At 47.0% G+C, this 13,752-nt stretch overlaps 1 protein-coding gene across 1 annotated transcript in view; it reads left to right on the top strand.

Annotated features, from left to right (window-relative positions):
- NXN (nucleoredoxin) overlaps positions 1–13,752 on the top strand; it is a gene marked incomplete at its 5' end in the record, with an annotated part of 150,212 nt that overhangs the window by 74,286 nt on the left and 62,174 nt on the right. The gene's annotated exons all lie outside the window — the stretch shown is intronic.

Below are 13,752 nucleotides of genomic sequence, written 5' to 3'. Positions count from 1 at the left end.
ATGACATGTATCCACTGTTAACGTATGACACAGAAGAGTAAAAATCTCCTGTGCCTTCTGGAGACATTTTTGACGGTCACGGTGAGGTGGCTGTCAGTGGCATCTAATGAGTAGAGAGGCCACGGCTACCGCCAAATGTTCTCTAATGCACAAGGCTGTGCCCCAACAAAATGGCACTAGTGCCATGATTGGGAAACCCCGCTGTACAGAGCCTTGTGCGGGTGTGGTTGTGTGTGGGGTTGGGGTGGGGTGGAGAGGCTCCAGGGCTGGAAAGGAACCTGGTGTTTGGATGGTGGGAGGCTTGGTCTGGCCGTGCAGTGGCAGAAAAGAGGCAGCCGGGAGGGTTTGGAAAGGCCCGAGGAGAAAACGAACTGTAACTGGCAGGCAGCATTCCAGCCCTAATCCCTACACACATTCCTTTAACTCTCACCCTCTTAAATTCAAACCCTGAGGTCTGAGTCCAATTAAAATGCCAAAAATTGTAATTATTGGGCTGTGCACGGCGGGGTGAGCTTAGGTTACTCTCAGATGGAATGCAGTCTCTGATCCATCCAGGACTAAAAAGCCCAGGTCTTGGATTCAGATCCCCTGGGTTTAAGCATCACAGTTAATCTTCTCAGCTGCCTCCGTTTCCTTTTCTGAAAAGGAAGACAGTTGTTCTCCTCGTCTCAGCTTACAGTACCTTGACGAGTTGGTCTCTGCAGTGTGTACACTGTTAGCTTTTGTGATGCCAACGTTGTGTTATGGGCAACAGGGCTTGCTGTTGGAGACCTAATCAAATACACATGGCCAAGCACTAGGCTTTTTTTTTTTTTTTTAAGATTTTACTTATTTATTTGACAGAGGGAGAGATCACAAGTAGGCAGAGAGAGAGGGGAAGCAGGCTCCCCACTGAGCAGAGAGCCTGATGCGGGGCTCGATCCCAGGAGCCTGAGACCATGACCTAAGCCGAAGGCAGAGGCTTGACCCACTGAGCCACCCAGGTGCCCCAAGCACTAGCCTTTTTATACTGGGACAGGCTTATGCGGATGCTGAGGTTTGCAGGTGAGGGTGGCAAGCTACAAGAAGGCTGCTTTTAAAGACAAGAGGTTTGAGGGCACCTGGGTGGCTCAGTGGGTTAAAGACAAGAGGTTTGTAAGGGAGAAATCCAAGCTGTCAGTCAGCCGTTTCTGAAAATGGGGTGGGGGGCGTGCGCGCATGAAGTGGGTGGTGTAGCTTGCATCTGCTTGCAGACCTCTCATTGCTCTGTAAATCTTGTCAAGTGGGAGCAAGGCCTTTATTCCCCTGATAGGCATGGGAGGAGAATCCAAAAACCAAACTCACTCCCCTGCAGAATGTAAATATGGATAGAGAAATATTCCTTTTCATAAATTACCTCCTCCACCGTTATCTTCCCGAAATCCTCTAAAACCCCAAATGTAACCAGAAAAACGATGTTGTGGAAAAAAATTTTCCTTCGTGGGTGTTGGGGCTGGAGAGGGAAAAGCTCCGCAGAACAAAAAAGGTTCCAACCAAGACATGTAAAACAAGTTTTATTAAAACGTTAATTATCTCCCACCTGCTGGTCCTTTGTGAAGTTCAGAGGAAAAGGGCTAATTGAGAACAGCATTTGATGTTCATGAGAGTTGCTGGGTTCTTTCCTCTTCTTAAAAGGGATTTGTTCTTAATCAAGTTTATTTCATAATCAGTAGGTCCAGACACGACGTTCACATTTGCATTTTTGACACTGTTTAATTAAGATCCTTACCTGTGAGGTGTCGACTTTGGTTGTTTCGAATTTATTGTCTCAGTAAGTTTGGATCTCAGGTTTGGGCATTTTTCCTTAGACTGATGGTGTGGGGATCGTGAACCGGCCATGCTCCTGCGTGCCCTTTGTGAGTGAGGCCATGTTTTGTGTTGGCAAATCCAGGGGGAGCAAAGACTAAGCATTCCAGTGCTTTGTTGCTCTCTCTGAAGTAGAAGTAGTATCCACGGGCTCTGAAGTGTTATGGCCTTAAACTTGAAACCCCAGGCACCACACTCATTTTGTATCCTGCAACCCCCCAGGATTAACCGGCCGGCCTTTCTCCTTTATCTCTACCTTTCCACCATCTTTTTGACCTGAATGGCACAATCATCCAGCCGTCAAGGCTTAAAGCTTTCAGCGTGTTGCAAGCACGGTAACTTCACCACTTAGTAAGCATTTGGCTTGAGCCGGGACTGGGCTTACTGCTTTGCCTTCTCACTGACTCCTCCAAGGAGACAAGGGTCGCCTCGCTGGTGGGGGGAGGAGCTGAGACCCGAACCCGTTTCCTGACCCGCACAAGCCCTTAAGCACAAGGCCGAGGTGCTTTCTCTTTGTGCTCTGAGAATCTAACTCCCAACTTCCTGGGTCTTGTTTTTTGAGTCTGGCATTTGGAGTGGATCAGTCAGTGTTTGCGTAAGTTCCCAGGTATCTAGAAGGTTCTCTGACATCCCCACTGTCGTTTTTCTCTGTGATTGATCATCACAGTTGTCTGAAGACCTTAGAGCACCCTACCTTTTAAAGTTCTTAAAATCTTGCTGAACCTTCTCCAGTTCTGAGATGTGGAGTATCCCCCCCCCCCATTAAAAACCCATTAAGCCCAGTGTTCTGTCCTTTTCTGTGCTTACTCCCTTAGGTGTGGTGTGAATCCAAGCGGAAGGGAAAGGAACACTTACAGAGCACACACAGACAACATGGCTTGTCTGTCCCAGTTACCTCAGCAACCTTTGAAGAAGTTACTGACATCTGTGTTCTGTGAACGAGGGAACTGAGGCTTGGGGGAGGCTCAGCAGACTTGCCCTTGCACTTCATGGCTAAGGGGTGGGGACAGAACAAGGATTTGAACCCAGGTCTGCACACCACCAGAGCCCATGTGCTTTCACCCTACATAATTTCCTTTCCATTGAATGGGAATTGGGTTTAATGGAATTTTACTTTTTCTTAGGGAAAAGAAGGTAGAGAATCCTTATAGAAACACATGGAAAACCTTTCTTTTTTTACCCCCTGAAGCCAAAGGGGCCATCTTAGTAATGGGGGTTTATTTACATCAAGTGAATGGAAAAACTGGGTCATGTCGCTGCCAGGAGCCTGTGTTTCTGTTTAATTGGCTAGCACACACTTTCTTTGTCTTTGTTTACCTTGTGGCTGGTTCTGACAATATGGGTTCTTTCCTTAGCCTCTTCACTTGGGAGAAGTAAGCGGTAGGATTTTAGTGGACAGAGAAAAGGACTGAGAACGCCCGGGATTTGGAAAAACTCCACTATGTGGGGCAAAAAAAGAAGTACGCTTGTTGACTTTGATGGCAAGAGCATATGAACGGGGGGCCGCCTGGGTGGCTCAGTCTGTTAAGTGTCTGCCTTCCACTTGGGTCACGATCCCAGGGTCCTAGGATCCAGCCCTGTATCGGGCGCCCTGCTGGGCAGGGAGCCCTCTTCTCCCTCTCCCTCCACCTGCCCCTCCCTCTGCTTGTGCTCTCCCTCTCTCTTTCTCTCTCTCAAATAAATAAATAAAGTCTTTTTAAAAAAAAAAGCACATGAATGACTGCCTCCTGCGTCACACCCCCCGAATCACACACAGCCCTGTTAGCACAGAACTTTGTACACACCCTCTTCTCCCCTATCCCACCAGTCCTTCATCACTGTGGTCTTCTCCCTGGGAGAGTACTGGCCAGTCCACCAACAAGTGTTTATTGAGCTCCTACTAGATAAAAGTTTGTTGTATCCAGATTGTCAGACAAAAATGGTAGAATAAATAATAGAACAAGATCAAGGCATTTTTCCTTTCGATTTAGATCAAAGTACCCAGAGGAGTAAGAGCTGTTCTTTCTAGATACCTTCTTTATGTCATGTCATTTCAGGATCACTGGAAAGGATTTTGATCCACTTTATAGAACTGAAATTTTCAGGATTTAGCCATTTCCTTTCAGAGCCTTAAAAGTCATTGTGTAATCTGGACTTTATTTCCTGTCTCTTCTTCCCTTTCTCCTGCTTTTCTCCTGTCGATGTCCCATCCCCCTCTCCTACACTACTCCCCCCCCCACCCCTAATCTCTGGCTTTTCTCTCACCACAGTGACTTTTGGTAGCTTAGCAACATCGATTCTCATGTAGCAAAGCTTCCTGTGAACTGCTGGCCCTCCCAAGGAAAAATCATGTGAAGCATCAGGTATCCAGCAGAAGCGATCTCCTTGGGCTAAATATCCCTTTGGCTTGGTAAGGGCAAAGCCCATTTAGTCCAGCCTGGATGTGAAGGGACCTTCTGCTTGCTTTATTTATTGACTTTTTAAAGCCAAAGCAATGTTAGCAGAGCCAAGAATAATGTTGGGGAGACTCTGTACAAGAACATACCCTTGCGCAGTTTCCTGATAGGAATCCAGTCAGCCTTACACTTGGGACCCGGGAGCTTTGGTTGGGGAAATCCTGCACGGCGATCCAAACGGGATGGGTCCTGAATGCAAGAGCCTTTTACTTCTGATGGGCTCCATCTCCTGCCAGCCTCCTGCTGCCTTTTCCATGTGGTCTCGTGCAAGGGTTTTGAGCCATATTTAGAGCCTTTGTTCCCATTTTCCCAGGAGAGCTCAAAAAGCCAGCATCTCAGTCCCCAGGTGGGCACAGAGCCTGTCTTCGGAATGGGGCTTGTGGAGAAAAAGGAGAGGGAAAGGCCATTTAATTGCAGAGACCATCCCTGGCTGAGAAACGCAACAGGAGAAAAATGGAAGACCGGAAGGAGTAGATCCGCTGCAGAATCCTTCAGCCTTTTCATTGCCGATCTCCTGCTCAGACGCGCACGTCTGTTAGTCACCATCCAAGGCTTGCGTGATTGTTACGGGACCTGTCCTGCCAAGGCCCCGTTCCTGGATCTCTCTCCCTTGTACCAGTTTGTCTTACCCGGGGGACCTAGCCTAGGATTGCTTTCTCTTAGATACCCCGCTTCCCCCTCAGATGGCTCTTGCCAGCTGATGTGCTCAGCCATGGTCCTCTTCCTTGCATTCCTCCGTCATTCTTCCTTGTCCTCAGTTATATATCTGGGGGAAAAAAAACCCCACAAATTAATAATAATAATTAATAGCAGATTTTTAAAAAGATTTTATTTATTTATTTGACAGAGATCACAAGCAGGCAGAGAGGCAGACAGAGAGGAAGAAGCAGGCTCCCTGCTGAGCAGAGAGCCGGATGCGGGGCTCGATCCCAGGACCCTGGGATGATGACCTGAGCCAAAGGCAGAGGCTTTAACCCACTGAGCCACCCAGGCGCCCCCAATAGCAGATTTTAATACTCGTTTTTATTGGATCTAGAAATTACAAGGACAGGCAAGTGGGCCACTCTGGCTGACAGTGTTTATTACTAAGGTGAGGTAACCAGTTCTCCACTGGGAGCTTCAGTTCACCAAGTAGCTGTGCGGGGTGGGTTACTGTGAGTGTGTGGACACTCATTTTGCTTCCCTGGGTGCTAGACTGGTTATTGGAGTATAGCTGCTACAGAACCATTGGTTCACACTCTAGAAATCAGTTCTACCAGGACATCCACGGGTGGTGAGATGCTTGGGATCAGACATCGGCTCGGGCTAATTTATTAACTCGCAGGGGGCATCCATCCCTGCTCTGGTGTCTGATCATTTGCATTCCATCCAGGACGTTGCATTTCCCTGTTCTCTGGTGGCTAGAAAACCAGATTAGGAAATAGATTTTTTTTTTAATTTTTAAAAAAAGATTTTGTTTATTTATTTATTTGTTAGAGAGAGAGAGAGAGAACGCCAGTGCACAAGCAGGCAGAGCAGCAGGCAGGGGCGGAGAAAGAAGCAGGCCCCCTGCCAAGCAAGGAGCCCGATGTGGGGCTCGATCCCAGGACCCTGGGACCATGACCTGAGCCGAAGGCAGTGGCTTAACTGACTGAGCCACCCAGGTGTCCCTAGATTTTTTTTCTTTTCAAAAAGGTAGTTGGATGGCAAGATAGAGGGATACTTCTTTCTACCTATTCCCAGCTCAACCCTTCTATGAGCACTGAATCCACCCTCCTCCCCCGACAGTGTGGGGCATACTTCCAGAACTTGCTTTTGTGTATCCTGATTTTCTCTGTTCTTTGCTCACCACGCCCTACGTCATGTCCATGTTACACCCCCCCACCCCCGGGTCTTCCTTTAGTTGTGCTTATCCCCCTGTCTAGGCCAAGGTCCTGTGGTCTGGCCGTTCCATCTCTCTACTTTGCACTGTTTGGAACAATTATCTCTAAAATCTCCACCAAGTAAGCTTTCCTTCTCTTTAGGGGAATTTCTGGTTTTCAGGGTGCCTGCTTTCTGGAGAGGATTCCAGGGGTCCTCTCATGTATGATCTCTCTTGGGAGGAGATTTTAGTTTTGTAGCCCAGGACATTTACGGCCAGCTTTTTTCTTTCTTTAGCCTCAGGTCATGAAGGTGGCGTGGGAGGGACCCCCCGCTGTGGGTGTCATGGAAATTTGAGGCCCACGCTGGTTGGACTCCAGGAACAAAGACTACTTTTATAATAGCCAGCGAGCAGCTCCTGCCTGCGGAGCTCAGGGAGAGAAGTGGCGAGACCTGGGCCTCCAGCAGGGCGGTTGCCTGTCTGAGAAACCGAGATTTAGCAAAGAGCATGCCAGGTCCTCATCCAAATGACCTGTCTTCTTCCTCCAGCCTGCTAACTTCTGGCCTGATAGGCATGATTCTTACACACATTGGTATGAAGAAAGAAATGAGAGGAAAAGATAGAAAACTCTTTTCTTCTTCCACTTAACAGTGAAGAGTTGCAGGTTCTATGAACTGATGTCTCAGACACATGGAGGGGGAAGAGGCTGGGTCCGTTGCTCTGAGATCTCTCCCTCACCCCACCCTTTCTCAGGAAAGACGGGACCACCCACCCACCGGTTTTCTGGTCCTGCTCCGTGGCCTGGCTTAAGGGACCTTGGTGGTTTCTGTCTTGTGGTTCCACATAGCCAGGCAGAGTCCAGCTTGCTTTCCTCAGATTCTGTGGGGTTCCGAGGCTCTGTTCTCCACAAGATCACAGTTCTGTCAGCAGGGTTCTCTGCCTTTTTTTTTTTTTTTTTTTTTTAGATTTTATTTATTTATTTGTCAGAGAGAGTGAGCACAGGCAGACAGAGAGGCAGGCAGAGGCAGAGAGAGAAGCAGGCTCCCCGCCGAGCAAGGAGCCGGATGTGGGACTCGATCCCAGGACCCTGGGATCATGACCTGAGCCGAAGGCAGCCGCTTAACCAACTGAGCCACCCAGGCGTCCCGGTTCTCTGCTTTTTATCACTTCTTGGGAGGTTGTGAGCCAATCACCTCCTCAAGTCCTAGGTTGATAGAATCAACCTCACCTTAAACCACCAGCTTCCCACAGGCTCCTTCCAGATCCTCATGCCTTCCGGCTTCTCTTCCCCACTTGCCTCCAACACAGCACCTATCCCTCAAGGCAGTATTCGTGCAAAACAGGCTCTTGTCAGTTCTGCTGTCTCGGCCTGCGAGAAGTTTGGCTTTAAAGATTTTTCCTTTTTTTTTTTTTTCTGAAGATTTTATTTATGTTATTTATTATTTTATTTATGAAATCCTGAAGATTTTATTTATTTCTTTGACAGAGATCACAAGTAAGCAGAGAGACGGGGGACGGGGGGGAGCAGGCTCCCTGCTGAGCAGAGAGTCTGATGCAGGGCTCGATCCCAGGACCCTGGGATCATGACCTGAGCCGAAGGCAGAGGCTTAATCCACAGAGGCACCCAGGCGCCCCAAGAGTTTTGCTTTTTTAAGCCAGAGCCGTTAGAAACTCTAAAGATATTATACTCATTCCTCTCGTTCTCCATAAGTTCTGAACATGAAGCCCGGTCTTCTCAGCCAGAAGATGGGTTTGAGTAGGTAGAAGTGTGGTACGTGGGGTGAGCCATCAGGAGGGGCCTGGGCCTGCGGTCCCCACCTCCGCCTCCTCCTGTCCTTACTTCTTGGCCTCAGCAAGGCACAGAGTGGCCGTGAGTCTTGGTTTCCCGTTCTCTGAAAAGTGTGCACACAACTATATGACCATGACTCAAACACCGGTGTCTCAAAGCAGGAACAAAGTTACTCAGTTTGTCCTTCTTGGGACGCAGTGTGGTGAGTGGGAAGAGCATAGGTTTTTCGTATTAGAGGTGCTGTCTGTTCTCCCTTTACCATCCAATGGCTCTGGTTCTTTCCACCTAGTTCCTTCACTCTCTCAGAACCTCTGTCTTCTCATGTCGTAAACACGGGGCTGATGATGGTGATGCCTACCTTCAGGACCGTTGCTGGGGTGAGATCACTCCAGGTGTGTGAGGGGCCAGGACAATGCACAGTATACAGCAGATACTCACTTTGTAAGAGGTGGTTGTGAGGAGTGGCTCGCAGTTAGAGAAGAGAGTAAGACCATTGAGGCGTCTAGGGATTGGGCACGGCACAGGACCTACCCCACGGACTAGCTGCTCTGGCTACGGCTGGGCTCTGCCACTCCGAACCCGGTGGAAGGCTCAGCAGCTGGCCTGCCCAATGTGCTCGCTTCACTTAGTTGGAGTGAAATCAAAGAGCAGCCACCCTGTGCCTTCGCTTGTGTTGACGTTCCTTCATTCATTCGACAAACCAGTAAGCTAGTACCTATATTCTCCTGGTGCCTGAAAAGGTACTAGGGGAAATTTTGAACAAAATAGCCCCCATTTACAGCTTAGTCAGTTTAGACGAGACAGAAAGCCAATCCTCATTATGCAGAGGGATAATTGCTACTAAATGAGCTAACAAATGTCAGGTGCTTTGCACACAGTCGTAACCATCTTAGAAGTATAGAAGCCCCCCACAGCAGTGTAAAAAGATGTCTGGAGGGGTGCCTGGGTGGCTCAGTGGGTTAAGCCTCTGCCTTCGGCTCAGGTCATGATCTCAGGGTTCTGGGATCGAGCCCCACATCGGGCTGTCTGCTCAGCAGGGCCTGCTTCCCCCTCCCCCTCTGCCTGCCTCTCTGCCTACTTGTGATCTCTCTCTCTCTCTGTCAAATAAATAAAAAATATTAAAAAAAAAAGATGTCTGGAGGTAGAGTGGAACAGAGGGGTGCTAGGCTTGTGAGAGTAGCTGATTCTTGATCTAAGCCTTGAGGACGAGTGGGGACTTAGCGGGTTGGACAGGTGTGAAGATAGGGTGGGAGGGAAGTTTGAAGAGGGAAAGTGGTAGGAGGGTGCTCTAGGCAGCTAACACCGAAAACGAAGAATCGTTTGATGCACTAAAGGACCTCAGTGCTTTTGCTGTTCTGGCTAAGGAGTGTGGTCTATATGCTCAGGGTGATGGAGAGCAGTAGAAGGAAGTCAAGCAGAGGCTTCTGTGTTTGGATGAGGATATATTCGGGGGCGGGGGAAAGGAAGACGGGAAATGGTCAGGAGGCAGGTGTAGTAACGTGGATCTGAGCTCCAGCTAAGGCAGCTGGGTGGAAAGAGCAGAGGTGGGTTCAGGAGCGATCCAGGGAGTGACTGAGTAGAAAGAAGGAAGAAGGAAGATGGTGGGCAACTCCCAGTGTTCTGGCTTGGCAAATTGGGTGGAGGGTGGTTTTTGCCTTTCACCAGGACAGGGAGTAACAGCAGAGAAAGAAGGGAAGGGGAGGTGATCACTCTTGGGAAGGTGAACATGCCCGGTAGGCAGGCACTACGGGTTCACTCTGGAGTTCGCCATTACCTACCCCGAGATGGAAAGAACAAACTTTTTTTTAATACAGAAAAAAAAAAAAGGCACAGATCTTAAGTGTTGAGTTCAATGTGTTTGGACAGCTGTTATGTAAATATCATGCAAAACAAGATATAGAACATTTCCATCTCCCTTGAAAGTTTCCTCTTGTCCTTTTCTAGTCACCCCATGATCCCGTGTGGTCTTCTGTCACTATCATTTGCTTTTGCACATTCTAGAACTTCATATAAGTGGAATCACACATACGCCTTCAGCGTCTATGGAGTCTACGGAGTTCATCTGTATCGTGGCACGTGTCAGTAGTTCCTGAATGTTGCCGAGAAGTAGTCCACTGAATGAACGTGGCACAATTTCTCCATTCTTCTGTTGTTGGAGGGGTTTCCAGTTTGGGGTGGGAGACGGCTGCTAGAAGCTGGGACAGTTTGTTGCATGAACATATTTTTAAATTTCCCTTGGGGAAATACCTACGAGTGGGATTATAGGGTTAGAGGGTACATGTGTATTTACCTTCAGAAGAGTTCTTCGAAGTGGTTGCACCATGTTACACGCGCCCCCCAGCAGCGCATGGGTTCTGGTTGTTGACTCCTCACCAGCGTCTCGTGGTGTCTGTCCTTTATATTTCTACTCTTCTAGTGCCTGTGAAGTGATTTAATTTGCATTTCCCTGATGATTTACGATGTTGAACATTTTCCATTTTCTTATTGGCTATCCACGTATCTCCTTTTTTTAAGTGTCTGCAAATCTTTTGCCTGTTTTTTTTTTTTTTTTATTGGATCACTCCTCTCATAGCTGATTTGTAAATGGTCTTTATATAGTTGAGGTACGAGTCCTTCGTCAAAGGAGCATTTGTGCACGTTTTTAGATTTAATACTACTTGGTTCTACCCATCTAAAAGCAATGGAGGCATTTTTAGATTCTTGCCAAGATATTATGAAAGGTGCTTTAGTGATTATAATTCTTTATTTTGGTCTTCGAAAGAGGGTGTGCGGCACTGTTGCTGACTGTGGGTTTAGGTGGGGGATGGGAGCTGAGCAGGGCCCATGTAGGCCTAGGAGAGGCTCTGGATGTTAAGAAATATGTTCATTTGTGGTCCCAGGGAGAGTCCTTCCCAAGCTGTAGAATAACCAGTGTTAGAGTCTTCCCAAGAATATATTCCTCTGTGTTATTTTTTAAAAACGATGGTAAATAATGGGAACTTCCACGGTAGAGAAAATACTATTTGAATCCTATCTACTTACTTAGCCTCAGTGGTTCATAGCCAGTGGTGTTTCGTCTGATCTCCATCAGTTAATTTCAAAGCAAATCCCAGATGTCATGTCATTTCTGTCATAAACATGTTAGAATGTATTTCCAAAAGATAAAGAATCTTTAAATACACAAACACACACAATCAAATTACCACACCTTAAAAATTAATAATTCCTTAATAATACTTTTGTTTTTTAACAGTTTATTTGAATAGCCTTTGTCTGAATTTTGATCATCACTGGGAGAAGACAAGCTTGGTCCTTTTTCCTCCATCCTGGCTCTTCTCATATATAGTCCCTCTGGGGTCATGTGTTCTCAGTCTAGCTGTCTGCTTCCCCTTCAATTTTCTTAAAATCTTTATGTCCAGGGGGGCCTAGGTGGCTCAGTCTCTTGAGCATCTGACTCTTGGTTTCAGCTCAGGTCATGACCTTGTGTTGTGAGATCAGTCCACATCAGGCTCCACACTCAACAAGGAGTCTGCTTGGGATTCTCTCTCTCCCTCTCTGTCCACCCCTCCCCCACTTGCGTTTTTGCACACGCTCTCTCTCTCATAAATAAATAAATTTTAAAAACAAAACCAAAGGGGTGCTTTGTGGCTCAGTCGGTTAAGCATCCAGCATCCGCCTTTGGCTCAGGTCATGATCCCAGGGTTCTGGGATCAAGTCCTGTGTCAAGCAGGGAACCTGTTTCTCCTTCTCCCTCTGCCCCTCCCCTGCTTGTGCTGTTTCTCTCCCAAATAAATAAATAAAATCCTAAAAAAAAAAAAAAAAAAAGGAAAACCACCTTTATGTCCAGCACACATACATGCAGAAAAGTGCATAAGACATAAATATACAAGTTCCTGCATTATAACTTCCATATAACCACATCAAAGTCAAGAACTAGACCTTCGCTAGACTCTCAAAGTCTGCTGTGTGTGCACCTTCCCTGGCCCAGCCCCCACCTCACCCCCCTTACCTTCCAAAGAAACCATCACCCTGACTTCCATGACAATCACTCCCTTGCCTCTCTGGAGAATTTTCGGCCCGAGTGTGCTTCCCTAAACACTATAGTTTACTTTTACCTTTCTGGAGCTTTATATAAATAGAATTATTTATTAATCTGAAAATGAAGTCAAATTTGTCAGGCTTTTCGTTTAAGGTTGTGCTCTTGGGTCACGAGAAGAAATCCTTCCCTACCCAGGGGCGCTTTCATTCTCAGTTTTTTCTTTTACCTTCTGACCTCTTGTAAGCTTTATTGTTCTGCCTTTGGTGTTTAGGACTCCTTTTCACTTTTCTGACCAATTTCCCATCTCACTTTTCCCAGGAAGACATTCCACAAGCATGCAGACTCCAGCCGATTGTTCTTTGTTCTAGTTTCTCATCCCCCAACACGAGGCTTCCTGATTGTGGACAGCGTGGACTCACCGAGCAGAGGCCGGGGCTCACGCTACCCACCAAAGAGGGAGCAGCAAGAGAGGGAGACAGTTCCAGACATTTGAGCCACTGACCCTGGTCTGAGCCACCTCTAGGAGCTCTGGCCCAGACTGTGGGATTTGCGGAGGAGGGCCTCATTTAAGCTAGCCTTATCTAACTCTTGTCAGGCCAAATGGCCTGCTTGGTTTCTGGTTAGAAGCATCTACCCTTCACAGTCAACTTATTCTTTTGGCCTAAAGAATGTTCTCCTAGGGGCTCTTGGTAGCTCAGTGGGTTAAAGCCTCTGCCTTCAGCTCCAGTCGTGATGGGATGGAGCCCCGAGTCGGGCTCTCTGCTCAGCGGGGAGCCTCTCTCTCTTTCTCTCTCTCTCTCTCTCTCTGTGATCTCTGTCAAATAAATTTTAAAAATCTTAAAAAAAAATGTTCTCCTAAATATGTAAAGGAATTTGATGGAGGGATCCCCAGTTCTACCCGCTGTGGGTCAAGGGAGCCTTGAGCGCCTTTTCCTCTTCTCTGTTTCTCACTCCCGTGAGTAGAGGTCTTCGGGTGTGCTAGCTTCCGGCCACTTGGAAGAGTCTGCGGCTTTTCTGGGGTGCTCTATTTTGAGACCGATTGTTTGGATCTGATCAGAAAAACAAACACTTATTTTGAATTTTCTCCCTGACCTCTCTGACCTAGGTTCAAATGATCTTTTTTAACTCTACCACATGTGAATTACAGGAAGTGCTCTCCTGTTGGGGAAGTGGGTCATTTCCAAGATTTTTCTCTCCAGGAAAAGTGTAGCTTATTAGTTTACTGAGAAAGGCTCAAGCAGGCAACAAAGAAGTGCTTATTAAGACATTTTATTCTTTTATGTGCCCCTAATACAATCTTATCATAAACCTCAGCCCTGGTAGTTAATCTGAAGTTATTTAATTAAATTCTTTCATTTTACATATGAGGAAATAAACACCCCCTCCCCCAAAAAAGAATGATTTGCTCAAGGCCATGTGTTGTATTCAGAGACTGAGGATTAGGAATTATGCCCTGACTGAGGATAAGAAAAACAATGGCTTTAAAAAAAAATTGTTGTGATCTCGCTATTTTTTTTTTTTTTTTAATTTCTTGAATGAAACCTCATCCTTGAATTTGGTGCATCAGACAATCAGGTTGGAATGCAAGTGGAATTTCCATTCTTAACCAAACAAAATATAGCTCGGAGATTCTCCTTGAAAGATGAATTGTTCTCAGTGTCATTTTGTTCATCACTCTCTGCCTGGATCAAAACACTGCTTTACCACAGTGGGCATTGTGGTTGAATTCCATACCTGTGAGAGAAGCTTCTAGAGACCTTTCGCTTGAACCGCACATACTTAGCGGAGTTGGTTTTTCTGGACCATCCGTTGCCCCCTGCTGGAGGCCACAAAGATGCAGTTACTG

This window comes from Martes martes (genome assembly GCF_963455335.1).
Source record: "Martes martes genome assembly, chromosome: 16".
In the NCBI taxonomy this organism is placed as follows: domain Eukaryota; kingdom Metazoa; phylum Chordata; class Mammalia; order Carnivora; family Mustelidae; genus Martes; species Martes martes.
Note: the sequence above shows the minus strand (reverse complement) of the source record. Positions and strands in the feature narration are given on the sequence as shown.